General features: G+C 37.4%; 1 protein-coding gene across 3 annotated transcripts in view; it reads right to left on the bottom strand.

Annotated features, from left to right (window-relative positions):
- The window catches only part of CCDC122 (coiled-coil domain containing 122), a 71,905-nt gene that overhangs the window by 11,180 nt on the left and 46,652 nt on the right, over positions 1-14,073 (bottom strand). The window contains exons 8-9 of one of the 3 annotated variants that reach the window (XR_013338712.1): positions 9,907-9,968; positions 6,135-6,473 (exon numbers count right to left, since the gene is read on the bottom strand). The exons of 1 other annotated variant lie outside the window; for it this stretch is intronic. The gene's annotated coding sequence lies outside the window, so the exon portion shown is untranslated. Of the gene's footprint in view, positions 1-6,134; positions 6,474-9,906; positions 9,969-14,073 lie in introns of those variants that run through there. One more of the 3 variants, XR_013338714.1, reaches the window with a different exon arrangement.

Here is a 14,073-nt window from a genome sequence, read left to right on the forward strand (position 1 = left end):
CCTGGCAATGCTGGTGCACACGGAAGGCACTGAGGCCTCCAGAGCATCAGCAAACCATTCGTGTCTCTGACTTCCCCAACACAACAGTGATACCAGAGGAGATATCTCCAGGACCAAGAACCCCTCTTTTGAGTTATCCACAACCAACTCAGCCATCAAGCCCAGCACAGTTGGGTCTAAGCCCCTGTGAAGCCTTCTCCTAGGTGAGCTGCATCCATAGTGTCCTCTCCGTTCTCTCAAACCACAGTACTTATAGTCTGAGTCACTACATTACAGCCAGTTACAGACTGTTTTTAAATAGCTCTTAAGTTGTGGTGAAGAAGAAGGGTATAAAGAATGATTTAAAAGTGAAAATTTGCAATGACTAGTAACTTGAGTATTATTACAATTCATCTGTCCAGCCCACTGAAAATATGCTCATTGGAGGCAAGGACCATGTCTTATGTTTATTTATATCTTCCACAGTATCTCACAAAGGCCATGTACTTAATAAATAGCTCATTTGAGGGGCACATGGGTGGCTCAGTCGGTTAAGTATCGACTTCAGCTCAGGTCCAGTCCATGAGTTCAAGCCCTGAATCGGGCTCTGTGCTGACAACTGCTTTGGATTCTTTGTGTCCCTCTCTCTCTCTCTCTCTCTCGTGTCCCTACTCACTCTTGCTCTCTCTCAAAACTAAATAAACATTTAAAATTTTTTAAAATAAATAAATAAGTGGTTCATTTGATGCAACTTTTTGTCTTAAAACTCTCCTTAGGCATTCAAAGTCTCTTTTAATGTAGGGTTTGCAGATTGGTGACTACAGAGTCATAGTAGGGTATGTCTTAGATTAAGAGAATCTCTGGACATTCAGATTCAGCCCCATCCCAGACCAAGTCCTTCTTAGTGGTCTTAGAAGCCTATGTACTTCATTCGATCAAGCTCTCATTGATTCTTCACACTATTCCCTTTATAAAGAACAGCTCCTGAGGCAATCCCATTATTATCCAAGTGGAACTTTTGTCCTATTGCCCAGAATCTTCCACAGCCATAAGACACATTGGCTTCTCAACCATTGCTGGTTTATCTTTTACAGTGGTCACAACTCTAGCTACACATCAGATACATTGGGATAACTGTAAAATGCTGATTCCCAAGCCCCCTAAACAGGTTTGATTTAATCAGTTTGAAGTAGAACCAAGGATTCAGTATTGAAAAACAAAACAAAACAAAAATCTCTCAGGTAATTCTAATGTAGCCAGAACTGAGAACACTCCATTTTTCTTACGCTCAGCTAAGAAGATCCTATTTTGCCTTTCTCCTCAAATTTAGGTCAAAATTCCTGGCTTCAGGTTTAACTTAAAAATTAATAAATGCAAGTATAGACATTACAAAAAGTAGCAGACAGTGATATAGAGTATCTCTACCCTACTTTCATCACCTTAGGGAGATACTAGAATCCTCAGGTATTTTAAAGCTCTCAGGGCAAGGGATGCCCTAAATGGGTTTAAGAGCTACTTTGTTAATGCATTAATTATAAAGTGACATGGCATGGAAAGCTCTGATAAAACAAGATCTTGAGAATCCTCACTGAAACTCTTTTCTCAAGCATTTTCCCCAATCTTTAATGCTGGATAAATGAAGGAATCAAGAGATACAATTTGCTGTGAGGAGAGGGTTGCTTTGAATGGAATTTAGAAACAGGACTCCCACTCAAATGTGCCGCCCACTGGGTGATGTTGCCAACTATCATATCTAACCTGGTTTAGTGCCCACTCAGTACACTGTTCCAGGATTTTAGATGTTAATTACGAGTGAGAACAATAGCATGGGATATTTCTCAGCCCATCACTATGCTTTGCCTGGCACATAAGTGGTCAGGGGATATGTGAATGGCTAATAAATACATGTGTGTAAGAGGTTTCACTAAAATAAAATGATTCATATTTGGACAAAATGCCCTCCTCCATCCATTTGAAGTTGTTTCATTTAATTTTATTCGACACTATTGGATCCCTAATATTTCTGTCAGTAATCAATGGAAATGATGATGGCTTAAAATCTGCATGTCTAACATTTACTTCATCAGGAAAAATTAGCAGATCTGAAATACATAATTAGTTTATCAAATGTGTTTTTGAACACATTTACAGAATGAGAGTTTTTATCTGCCAGTTTCACTGAAGGAGCATTTATGGGTATCTAGGGAACTTAGAATATGATTATGAAGGAACTCATAACCAATTGAGGGATGAGCCTGAGAAGAATAGTATGAACTGTTGACTTGAAATTATTGTGAAACTATGTCCTCTTCCCAAAACATATGTGTTGGGAGCTGAGAACAGCCGTTTCTGTTTCTGTCCCATCTTCCTTGCTTTTTGTTTCTTTTTTTTTCTTGAGAATTTTAACAGATTTGTGAGGTTTACGTTTGTTACATTTCTAGGGATTCAGAGATGTGTAATTGAAAAATCAAAAAGGTTTGACAAGTCAAAAAAACAGAGTGAGAGGCAGAACACATAGACGTGTGATTCTTGAGAGACTCCCAACCATGCTGCCTTCTTTTTAGTTTGCAGACCCACTATGTAGATTTATTTTCTTTGTTCTCTCTTTCCCATTAACTAAGCATGTCAGTGTTGACCCAACATCATTTAATACCTCTTTAGTGATAAAGAGGAATCTAATGACACAACAGCATCATATATTTTAAGTATGAAAGTTTGTTCTTTTAAAACTGTTAATATTGGGTAAAAATGCCCTGCTAATAATTCTTCCTCCTCACCATGGAATACAGGCTTTCTTGCTCACTATCTTGAAAACTACAAGAGAAGATCAATGGAATAGAAAATTATCAAAATATGATGCTCCCCTGCTGCCACAATAAGGACAAGATAAAATCTAGAAAGTGGATGGTGAACTGAAGGCAACTTTGTGACAATTAGTGATTAGCAGTGACTTGGGGATTTTGAGCTACTACTGACAAAAGAAGAAAGAGGGAAGTCAGTAGGGGGAGAGAAGGGAAAGAAATCTCTTTATCCATATTGCTTTACAAAGAAGACTGTTTTTCACTCTTGTTATGAGGAGCATACATTTCGTTTTGAAGTTGGAATAGTTTCTGGTTGGCAACCACCGTGCTTTCTGTCCCTGCCTCTTCTGTAGTGGCATTTATCATATTTTCCCTTCTGCTTCAGTATCTGTGACATGTCATATCCTCTTCTACTTGTTAAACCATATCATCTTCTTTGAATCCTCCTAGCCCTTGTATTCAGTGGGAGCAGAATAAATGTTTAGTGAAAGAATATTTTTTTAAAAGAAGACTACTTTTAAATCTTGAGTGAGGGGGCACCTGGTGGCTCAGTTAGTGAAGTATCCAACTTCAGCTCAGGTCATGATCTTGCAGTTGATGATTTCAAGCCCCACATCAGGGTCTGTGCTGACATGATAGCTCAGAACCTGGAGACTGCTTCAGATTCTGTGTCTCCCTCTCTCTGGCCCTCCTTCAGTCACGCTGCGTCTCTCTCTCTCTCAAAAACCAATTAAAATTTTTTTTTTAATCTTGAATGAGAAACCAGAAGGTACTCTTCATTGGATACCATAATTTCCATGGTTAAAATTAGTTAGAAAGTAAATTGTTCCTTCAGCCTCCTACACAACAATGGCAATTGACTTATCCTCCTATGCAACTCTTTCAAAAAAGTCCAAGGAAATGTATTGTAATGGGCAAAAACTTCTTGGTATCCACTAATAGATGACTAGAGCGACGTGTTACACAATTCCAGTGGCAATATTCTTATAAGGGACTGCCATTTTATCAGGTGTGACTCTTAAACTATAAACATAGAAATGCAATGAATATTGATTTATTTTCTATAACTCAGCTTAATTTCTGACTCTGGACTTGCTATTATTCCTGCTTGGGAGGAAATTTAACCTCTGCTTCTCTTGGAAACATCCCCTGCCCTCAAATGTGTCATTGTTCCGGGATTTTGTACATCACCAAGTGAACTCCAAAGGGGAGTTGGGTTTGAGCCAGCTCAAGTACCCCAGCAGAAAGAGGCTGTGTGTGCACCACTAGAGGGTGACAGCTGCAGGGGACAGTAAGAGGTTGTTTGGAAGGTATCCACTAGAGAATGGTCCAGAGTAGGGTTCCTTGAATGAGGGGCATTTAAATAATCTGCAAATATAACCTAAGAGAGCGACTCTACATCTGACAGAACTACAAACAGCAACTTCTGAGTAAAGGCCTTTGCTCTTTCTACTCAGCCCTCCTGATCCACATTGGGGTCAGCAGTTGGAGTTTGGAAGACAGCAGTAGAAACAGCTTGCATGTCCTACCCCTAGTACCGAATTAAAGCCTGGAGTCAGACTTCACTTGACAGAAGAGAAGCTTTAGTCAAAATGGGAAATTAAAGTTAGACTTAACACTTACCTATGAGACTGTAGCCATGGTTAAAGTTGTCCAGAAATGCTATAGGATCTCTCTGAGATGTTGCCAGGTGGTAGGGAGGAGATACCCACCGGAACATGGATGAAAACAGTGGCTTCTTGATTGTATCCTACTGAATTCACACTCATTGTCACGTTCCACATGCTTCGTCCCTTCTAGTGTGATGGCTCTCTGATGCTACCATACTCTCCTTCCTTGACAGTCATACCTATGACTTGAAGCTGCCTCCCTGGATACTTCTAGAAAACTGCATCTGACTCCAGCCCCAGGACCTCCCTCCTTGGTGAAAGCACTTTACTTCCTTTTACCTTTTTCAAAAGTTTGCTCCTGCAAACAAACATTTTCTCCCTAATGCATCCTCCATAAGCAGTGTAAGTTCTTCTAGGAGCTTAGTTTTGTTTTTAGAAAGAAATGCCAGAAAGGATAGGGGCAACTTTACTTCCTATACCTGAGGCAGAAGAGCACAGAGCCAGCTATTGGCATGAATATGGAAAAGAGTAAAGGAAAAAAATAGGTGAGAAAAAAAATGTAAATTATATATCAAAATGTTATTCAGCTCCATTTTGATTTCTGGTGTATTTTAGTGATCTTTGATTTTATTGAGTTTAGCTATTGGAAGCAGAAGACAAGTGGCCATAAGCTAATGACAGCATATTTTATACCTTGATGTGCGTGCTTCTTCCTTTATGCTTTGTATGGACTATGGAACAGAAGCATCAAAGCATGGTTGTTGAGAGCATCTGAGTCCAAATCCTAGCCAAGCCATTATGTCATTGTGTGACCATACCCAAGTTACTTAACCTCTATGTGCCTCAGTTTCCCCTACATGAAATGAGAATGGCATCTGCTTCATAGGGAGGTTATGAAGATAGAGTTAAAGTTTCTAAAGTGCATATGAGAATGTATGAGACATTGTTTGTTGATAATTTGCTTGTTCTTTACATTCTAGAATATCTATGGGGCAATAAATTGCTACAGGTGTAGCATTCCTTAGTTGGACAACTCAAGACTTCCTTGAGTCCTCCAGACTAGGTCATTGTCTTAGCAGCTCCACGTATTACTTTTTGAGCACTTACCATCTTTACAGTTCAATAATTAACCTTGTAGCTATTTAACATCTGGCTTCCCTGCTCAGTATATAAGCTCCATGCCTACAGAGAGCACATGTTGTTGGGTTTTTTTTTTTTTTTCGCTGTACCCTGGTAGTTTGGAGGGAGTGGCTGCTTGTAAGTATTTTTGTTAAATGAATGAAACTGTTGAAATGTTAGGTATAACCAGAAGCGTGGGCCAAAAGGTGTGGCAGCATGGGCCAGCCTACCCATCTAGCTGCTTTGTTTGTATGAAGATCCAGGGATTTGGGGAGGTGACTAGGCCTACACTGACTCCTGAGACCTCTTACAGCTCATATACCTGTCCAAAGCTTTCTCTCAGAATCAGTGTGGTGGTATATCTGATGTTCTGTAGGTTGGGGGTTATAAGATATATTCTGGAAGGTTTTATTCAACCATTTGTCAAAATAAAATTTACCAGGATATTTCTTTTTTACTTTTAAGAGGTACGATAAAATGGTATCAACCCATTAGCTACTTTTAGAGCTATAAACAGTAAAAAAATTTGAACTCAGTTTTTGGCTCTAAGAGAGAAACTTAAACATTTAAATTGCTATCACTTCGCATTTATTTAATATAGTTTAAGATTTAAAAAAGAGCCTAGGTTACTTGAAGGCCTTGTGGCTCGCTCCAAAGTTAGTAGTTTCCAGTTTAACTTGCATTAATGGGTAGGTCAGCTGAGGATTGCTTGGAGGAGAGAGAATTACATTAATGATTACAGACAACACTGATTCTTACAGACTTCATGTTTTGAAAATCCTTTTGGGGCGCCTAGGTGGCTCAGTCGGTTGAGCTTCCAACTCTTGATTTCAGCTCAGTTCATGATGCCATGGTCATGGAATTGAGCCCCATGTTGGGCTCTGCGTTGATAGCATGGAGCCTGCTAGGGATTCTCTCTCTCCCTCTCTCTTTGCTCCTCCCCAGCTCATGCTCTCTCTCTCTCCTTCAAAATAAATAAACATTAAAAAAAAGAAAATCCTTATTATGCAATAATATTCACAGAACACTATATAAAAAAGCATGGCATAGTTAGGATTTCATGCCCAAAACAACCTAGAGGAGCTACAACTAGCAGATGAACCCGTGGTGCAGATTCTCAGGGATATGTTCCTCTTCTCTCCTGGCATCAAGCAGCCCTCCCACCCACCACCCAGCCTCTGAATCTCAGTGCATCTGATTCAAACTTTCTCGTTTACTTCCCCAAAGTAATTAGACCTGTGTACTGTGGTCGTTCCAGTACACAACAACTGTGGTCTGGAATAGCTATCCAAGCCTTTGCTTTTCACTTCATCCAAATTCTGTCCATCATTCCAAAGACAGCCCCTGCTCTTCATTCCTCTGAAAATATGAAACAGAGTGATCCTTCATTATACCTACCCTTTCAGTGTTATAAAGTGACTGATCTGTTTTGTGTGTTACTGGCACAATTGGGTATAAGATAAAGGAGAGAAAGAACTATGTACTACTGTACATTACATTATGTTGCAGAGGGATGCAGTGAGCAGATGTACAATTGTTGAATAGGTGATCCAGAATTTTTAAATAAATGATCCAAAATCTTGGAATATTTAATTAAGTCAAAGTACATATTTGCCTGGTGCCCAAGCAAATGTCTAGTATTTCTTAGATGTTCAATAAATATTAGCATTCCACTTGTAATCTGAGATATTGAATTTAGGGTTTGTTTTTTTTTTATAGTTTATTGTCACGTTGGTTTACATATAACACCCAGTGCTCATCCCCACAAGTGCCCTCCTCCATGCCCATCNGTGTCTATGGTGTGAGAAGATGATCTGGTTTCATTCTTCTGCATGTTGCTGTCCAGTTCTCCCAGTACCATCTGTTAAAGAGGCTGTCTTTTTTCCATTTGATGGTCTTCCCTGCTTTGTCAAAGATTAGTTGGCCATACATGTGTGGGTCCAATTCTGAGTTCTCTATTCTATTCCATTGGTCTACGTGTCTGTTTTTGTGCCAGTACCATACTGTCTTGATGATTACAGCTTTGTAGTAGAGGCTAAAGTCCAGGATGGTGATGAAGTTAGTTTTAAAATATACCAGCAGGGGTGCCTGGTTGGCTCAGTTGGTTAAGCGGCCGACTCTTGATTTTCACTCAGATCATGATCTCATGGTTCGTGGGATCAAGTCCCACACATCAGGCTCTGTGCTGACAGAATGGAGCCTGCTTGGGATTCTCTCTCTCCTGTTCTCTCTCTGCTCTTCCCCTGCTTGCTCTCTCTCTCTCTCTCAAAATAAATAAATAAGCATTTAAAAATAACAATAAAATAATAAAATAAAATAAAACAACAAACCAAACAAACTACTTCCCATGTATGTTTTGAGTTCAGCCTTATCTTTTAAAACTTGTATATTTAGCACTATACTACCATATTAAGAGAATAGCTATTTAAAATCCATAATTATTAAAAAGAAATGTTAAAATGTGTTTGATGTACTGAATTTATTTAATCCAATTTCCATCCCATCTTTTTCCATGCTCCTTATCCTGGACAACAGAACATACCAGAATAAAAATGGCGAAACTAAATTTAGTAGGTTCACCATGGATTTACTCTAATCTGTATCACTTAGATCAGTAATGCCAATCTTCCTTTTTCATAGCTTTATACACCCTTTCATTCTCTTCAAATGAGCTAACTCCACATTGTCACCCTCAGCTGTTATCCTTCCTGCATCTAACTAAGAACTCCTTCCTTTTCCCTTCTCTATTTAAAATTTAATTTTCCTGGGGCACCTGGATGGCTACATGGGTTAAGCATCTGACTCTTGATTTCAGCTTAGGTCATGATCTCATAGTTTGTGAGATCGAGCCCCATGTGGGGGTCTGCACTGACAGCATGGAGCCTGTTTGGGATTCTCTCTCTCCCTTTCTCTCTGTCTCTCTCTTAAAATAAAAAAGAAAATTTAAAAAAATAAAATTTTTATTCTCCTTATTTGACTTTTTTCAGTTAGCATAATACTCTCTAGCTTCATCTACATCACTGCAAATGACATTCACTCATGTAGAACTTGAGAAACAAAACAAACAAGCAAAGGGATAAAAAGAGTGAGAGAGGCAAACAAAGAAAAAGACTCTTAATTATAGAGAACAAACTGATAGTTAACAAAAGGGGATGGGTGGGTAAATGGGAGAAATAGGTGATGGGGGTTAAGGAGTGCACTCGTGATGAGCACCGGGTGTTTATGGGATTGTTGATTCACTATATTGTACACCTGAAGATAACATTACACTGTATGTTAACTATGACTAGAATTTCAATTTTAAAAAAAGAAGTTTCCTTTTCCTTCAGTTATTCTCTTTTTTCCCCCCCATTCTTTATCAAATGTGATTTTTTCCTCAAGGCTACACCCTTCCTCTCTTCCTCTCTTACTATCTTGTATTTGCAATGTTGCCCTTTTCAAGAGCTCTACAAATATGATCAGATTTCCCAGATCCTAGAAAATCCTCTTTCTAACCCTTTGGCTACCTTATAAATTGTTTTATTTCTGGCTTTTCATTTAGTATCTTGTTTCTCAAAAATGCAATCAACATAAGTTTTCTTCATTCATCTGATTTTTTTGTTTTGATGCATGGCATCCCTCCAGTCCTCACACCTAAGGCCACAAATTCCAGTCCTGTGGAGTGAGCTTATGCTTAGATTCTAGGTTAAATCTAATCATAAGGAAGAAACTCTCACTCTTTAGATTCCCAGTTTCAAATCTCCATGTCAAGTGTTCCAACCTGGAACTAGATTCTGCCTATATCACTACTACTAGAACTTACTAAAGCCAACCACTTATCAGCTTCAATTTCTGCCTTTTGCCGATCCCTGTAACACTCTTTTCTCCTCCTTTCATGTTTGGACAAATACACATCAAAATGTTAACTTCACTATTGATAACGCTTATTGGGAAATGTGTAGATGTTTGGGCAAATAGCTTTATTAAGTGGAACTCTTTCCTATTATAGCAGCCTAGAATGTACCCTGTCTGCACTTGGTTTGCAGGCTAGCTTACAGGAAAAAGTCAGGGGCTAAGCCTTCTTCCAAATTAATTAAAAATAAGTTACTCATCTACTGGGATGAGATAAGCTAAAAATGTTCCTCCCATAATTTTCCATTCCTGGAGAGTAGATTGGATATTCTCTTCCCTTTATGGAGTTAATAGTCACCAGCAATAAATGTTCCTCACCATCCATCTTCTGCCTCCCTGCTGGGGCTTCTCCTGGACTCCTGCTCTGCCTCAGAAAGCTTGTCTAATCTTAGCCACCATGTCAGCCCTGCTGTTGGCCAAATACACTTACTCCTTAACCCTACATAACATGATTTCTGCCTCAGAAATCAACCATAGGATCTTAATTACTCAATCTGGTAATTCACCTTTTTCAGTCCTTATCTTCTCTGACTTCTCAGCTCTAAAAGTTTGATTACTTCCCATTTGACTGTAGAAAAAGAGGCAAAGATCATGGAGTCAGGCATTATGCTTTTGTACACTAGGTGTTTTATAAAATTGCCATTGTTTCTAATCAGAAGAGAATTCTCTTCATAACCAAGTCCATCTATTGTAGACTTTTCTAAAAATCAACATTCATGTGAAAATGATTTTCAACTGACATAATAGAGAGACAGGACTTTTGGAGTAAAAACAGATCAAAGGTTGGGTTCAAATCCCAATTCTGACACTTATTAGTTATTTATCTAATTTCTCATTCCTTTGGTAATTTTATTCATAAACTAAGAAATTTATGAAATAATTAGTACTAATTTTATTCAGAGCAGTTAATATATGCTAAATACTTAATTTTAATCTCTAAAGAGTTTATATACATTATCTTATTTGACTCTACAAGTCCATGAAGTAAATCCTATTATTATTCCCACCCTACAGATTTAAAATTGAGACTTAATGAATGTAAGATATTTGCCCAAAGTTACACCACCAGTGATAGTTTGGAACTAATCTAGTAAAACATGTATTAGAACTCAGGCTTATGGTACTTCAAAGTTAAAGCTCTTAACAACTGAGTTTTTCTTTTTTCCCTATACTTAAGTGTATACAAACACCTCCTGCAGTCGCTTGCACATTTGATAGTTACCTATTATCAGTCTCCTTCTCATCATCATTATGATTATCTCCATTACTATTTTAAAAAGATTGCATTCTAACTTGACCAACAGTCTTTGTGTAGTCTTTTATCAATTTGGTGTGTTATCACGTTTCTGCTAAAAGGGGTCAACTCTTTTCTTGTGAAAACCTTACAGTGTTATTCATACACTGGACAAAAATGTGGGCAGGTTCCATTATAAGTTAAGTACAGGCAGACACATGAAAAGATGCTCAATATTACTCATCATCAGAGAAATACAAATCAAAACCATATTGAGATACCACCTCACACCGGTCCAAGAGACTAAAATTAACAACTCAGAAAACAACAGATGTTAGTGAGGATGTGGAGAAACAGGAACCCTCTTGTACTGTTGGTGGCAATGCAAACTGGTGCAGCCACTCTGGAAAAGAGTATGGAGGTTCCTCAAAAAATTAAAAATAGAACTACCCTACCACCCAGCAATAGCACTAGTAGGAATTTATCCAAAGGATACAGGAGTGCTGATTCATAGGAGCACATACACCCTAATGTTTATGGCAGAGTTTTCAACAATAGCCAAATTAAGGAAAGAGCCCAAATGTCCATCAACTGATGAATGGATAAAGAAGATGTGGTTTATATATACAATGGAATACTGCTTGGCAATGAGAAAGAATGAAATCTGGCCATTTGTAACAACGTGGACAGAACTGGAGGGTATTATGCTAAGTGAAATAAGTCAGTCAGAGAAAGACAGATACCATATGTTTTCACTCATGTGTGGAACTTGAGAAACAACAGAAGACTATGGGGAAAGGGAAGGGAAAAATAGTTTCAAACAGAGAGAGAAGCAAACCCATAAGAGACTCTTAAATGCAGAGAATAAACTGAGGATTGATGGGGGGAGAGGCGGGAGAGAAGGGAAAATGGGTGATGGGCATTGAGGAGGGCATTTGTTGGGATGAGCACTGGGTGTCATACGTAAGTGATGAATCATGGGAATCTACCCCTGAAACCGAAAGCACACTGTATACACTATATGCTAGCTAACTTGATACTAAATTATATTAAAAATAAATAAATACATAAATGCATAAAATACATACATATGAAATAAAAAATAATAAAATAAAATTAATTAAAATTAAAAAAAATAAGTGCAGGGAAAATTTCCTATGAGACAAAATATAGAAGCAATAAAGAAACACATTGATAACTTTACATAAAATTAAAAAACTTTTGCATGGAAAAAATAAGTACAATAAACAAAGTAAAGAGACAAAAGACAAACTGAAATAAATATCTGCTACTTGCATCACAAATAAAACTTTATTCTGGCATCAAGACAGACACACTGACTAATGAAATAAAATACAGAGCCCAGAAACAAACCTTCACATATATGGTCAGTGATTTTTGACAAGTGAGTGAAGATCATTCAATGGGGAGAGGAGAGTCTTTTCAACAAATAGGGCTGGAAAGCGGATATTCTCATGCAAAAGAATGAAGTTGGACTATTACTTTACATCAAATATAAAAATTGACTCAAAATGGATTAATGACCTAAATGTAAGAACCAAAACAATAAAACTCTTAGAAAAATAGATAGAGGAAAAGCTTCATGATACTGGATTTGGCAAGGATTTCATGGATATGATATCAAAAGCATAGGCAAAATGAGAAAATAGATAAATTGGATTTCATCAAAATTAAAAATTTCTGCACATCAAAGGACAGAATGAAAAGTCAACCCATGAAGTGTGAGAAAATATTTTTGAATTACATAACTGATAAGGGATTCATAATCTAGAATATATAAAGAACTCCTACAACTCACCACCACCAACAAAAATAACTCAATTAAAAAATGGACAGGGGTGCCCTTGTGGCTCAGTCAGCTGAGTGTCCAGTTTTGGCTCAGGTATGATCTCACAGTTCGTGAGTTTGAGCCCCACATCGAGCTGACGGCTCTCAGCACAGAGCCTGCTTCAGATCCTGTCCCCCTCTCTCTCTGTCCCTCCCCTGCTCATGCTCTCTTAAGAATAAACATTAAAAACAATTTATAAAAAAATGGACAAAGGACTTGAATAGACATTTCTCCAAAGAAGATATACAAATGGCCAATAAGCACATAAAAGATGCTCTATATCACTAAAGAGAAATGCAGAAAATAACAAATGAAATACCACTTTATATTCATAAGGGTGGCTATTATTATAAAATAAGTGGTCAAAAAGATGTTGAGAAATTGAAAACTTGTACATTGCTGGTGGGGATATAAAATGGTGCAGCTTCTGTGGAAGACGTATGGTGGTTTTTCAAAAATTAAACATAGAATTACCGTATTATCCAGCAGTTCCACTCCTAGGTAAATACTCACAAAGAATTAAAAGCAGGGACTCAAACACAAATGTTCATAGCAGCATTACTCATAACAGCAAAAAGGTAGGAAAAACTCAAATGTCCATGGAGGGGTGGAGGGATAAACAAAATGTGGTATATACATACAATGGAATATTATTCAGCTTAAAAAGGAAGGAAATCCTGACACATGCTACAACATGGATAAACATGACACTATGCTAAGTGAAATAAGCCTGACACAAAAGGACAAATGTTACACAATTCCACTTATAAGAAGTACCTGGGGAAGTCAAATTCATGGAGACATAAAATAGGTAGTTTCCAGGAATTAGAGGGAGGAGGAATAGAAAGCTACTGTTTAATCAGTAGAGTTTCAGTTTGAGAAAATGAGAAAGTTCTGGATATGGGTAAGAGTGAAAGCTGCTGGTAACAGCACAGCAGTGTGAATGTACTTAATGCTACTGAACTGTACACATAAAAAAATGGTTAAAATGGAAAGTGTTATGTTATATATATTTTACTACAGTAAACAATAACAACAAAGGATTATTATTGCTTATATAAAAGGTCTCAAAAATTGAGAAGAGCTATCAACTCTAATTTTTTAAAAGGGTAAATATTTTAAAAAGGATTCACAGAAGAAGAAATGCTTATGGCCTTTATACATATGAAAGATGCTCAAATTGAATTATTAGAGAAATGTGAATTAAAATGTATTTATATAAAAGTTCACTCTCCTATCAGGTGGGTAAACATCCAAAAGCTTGACAATGTACTCTGATGGCAAAACTTTGGAGAAGGAAGCAGTCTCATATATTGTCGTTAATAGGGATACAAAATGGTTCAACACCATGGAGAAAAATTTTATGATATCAAGCAAAATTGTACGTGTAAATATACTATTTATGTTGTACAATATATTGTATGTATAAAGTATATATAAAATTCAACTTAGCAATTCTACTTCTAGAAATCTATTCCAAAGACATACTGGCTAAAATAGAAAATTACATTTTCACAGGAGGCATTCATTATAGTACTATTTATTATAGCAAAAGATAAGAAACAATTCAAATGTTCATTAAGGTTGAAT

This window comes from Crocuta crocuta, unplaced genomic scaffold, assembly GCF_008692635.1.
Source record: "Crocuta crocuta isolate KB4526 unplaced genomic scaffold, BGI_CrCroc_1.0 scaffold586, whole genome shotgun sequence".
Lineage (NCBI taxonomy): Eukaryota > Metazoa > Chordata > Mammalia > Carnivora > Hyaenidae > Crocuta > Crocuta crocuta.